This window comes from Chrysochloris asiatica, unplaced genomic scaffold, assembly GCF_000296735.1.
Source record: "Chrysochloris asiatica unplaced genomic scaffold, ChrAsi1.0 scaffold00020, whole genome shotgun sequence".
Lineage (NCBI taxonomy): Eukaryota > Metazoa > Chordata > Mammalia > Afrosoricida > Chrysochloridae > Chrysochloris > Chrysochloris asiatica.
The window spans coordinates 29,373,613-29,375,220 of record NW_006408538.1 but is presented as its reverse complement, the minus strand read 5'-3'; positions in this window follow the sequence as shown (position 1 = coordinate 29,375,220).

The following is a 1,608-nucleotide window of genomic DNA, read 5'->3' as shown; positions in this document are numbered from 1 at the left end:
TGATTGGAATACCTAAAATGGGGCTACAGTGTGCCCAGTGAAGGTGGAATCCGTGGGAAATCTCCACTTGAAAGGACAAGTAGACCAGCCTGGAGCGGCTAGAAGAACAGAAGATACTTCTTAAAAGAAAGACTGACAGGAAAAATACAAAACAAAAATGTCAGTCTGACTGACTACTACAAGAACAAGGAAGTTGCTCACCCAGGAGACATCCAGGCAAGTGGTCGGGTTCCCTCAGGGCAAACCCCCTTTCAAGACTAAGAAACAATGGGAATACATGAACAGACATGTGCTCTGATTGGTGACCACGTTCGTCACCGATAAGGGGAAATGAGGGAAAAACAGCAATGAAGCTGTGAGCCAAGTCCTACCACGTTTAATAGTCTCCTGTGAACCTGGGTGGAGACTCTGGACTGCTGACCTTGTACTTAACAGTAGCAGCACCAACAACAGCGATATGAATCACTTACTCTATAGATTTTCCTGGAGAAATGAGTTCTGTTTATGTGTGTTCACGTGTTAGAAAATACTGGTGGTTCTCACTTCTGCATTGTTAACATGTCTTAGCTTTTCCAAAGGCATAGCAAACTCATTGGGCCCTTAGTGGGCTCACCCTCTCCCCTCCTCTGCTCCTCCTGTGTATTCCCTGTCTTGTGAATGGCAGGACTGAAATTATGTCAGGCATTCTTGTCCAGCTGTCTCTATGTTCTCTCCATGTCCACTGCTTTGACTCAGGCCTTGGCCCCACAATACTGTATATCTGCAGCTGGTTTCTCCACTCTTACTGCTTTTCCCCCTGCTTGTAGCTTTTAACTGCTTTGCACAGGCTTCTCATTTTCTTTATATGAAATGTGCTGTGATAAAAAGTCAGGCTTCACTTAAAGCTGTTTACTTGAACTGTGCCAGTCAAGATGTCATGATACAAAAGATCACAGTGTGGAGGAATAGGGGACTGCTGGGGACTGGCACCCTGCAAGCAAGAGCACTGGGGAGTATGCTGATTGCTGGGCTGGGGCTAGTGTCCCTCAGGGAGGCTGTGACTGACATCTTTATCCTCTCCTGATTGTTACTTTGTAATCTGTATTTCTCCATGGCATTGCTGTTGGACTGGGTAGAAGCCTTCATTTATCTTGACCATCTGGAGAATCCATATAACAATTCGATTGTTAAATCATACTGGAAAAGAGAGGTCCTGATGTTCTTAGGGATTAGACCTTCCTATCTCTCCTCATTCAGTGGGGAGAGCATTGTCAATGCTACTTCCCTTCAGAGTCAGGCTGCGTAGAAGTCCTAAGTAAAGGATAACAAGGATTGGATATACTGGGTTCATAAGTTTTGTATGTGACTAGGGCATGCTGTTTTATTGTTAAAGCTGTTGGGGTGGTTCTGACTCATAGTAACTTTTATAGAGAGTTTCTAAGGGTTGGCTGGTGGGTTTGAACCACTGACCTTGCAGTTATCAGCCCATTTCTTATCCTCCAGCACCACACCAGGATTCCAATTAAGACGTAAGGGGACAGAACTGGTGGAATGAGAGGAGTCACATCAAATACTTGAAAAAGCTTGGGGAAATGTGCGCTCCACACCTGTTTACTTGGCCCTCCCAGT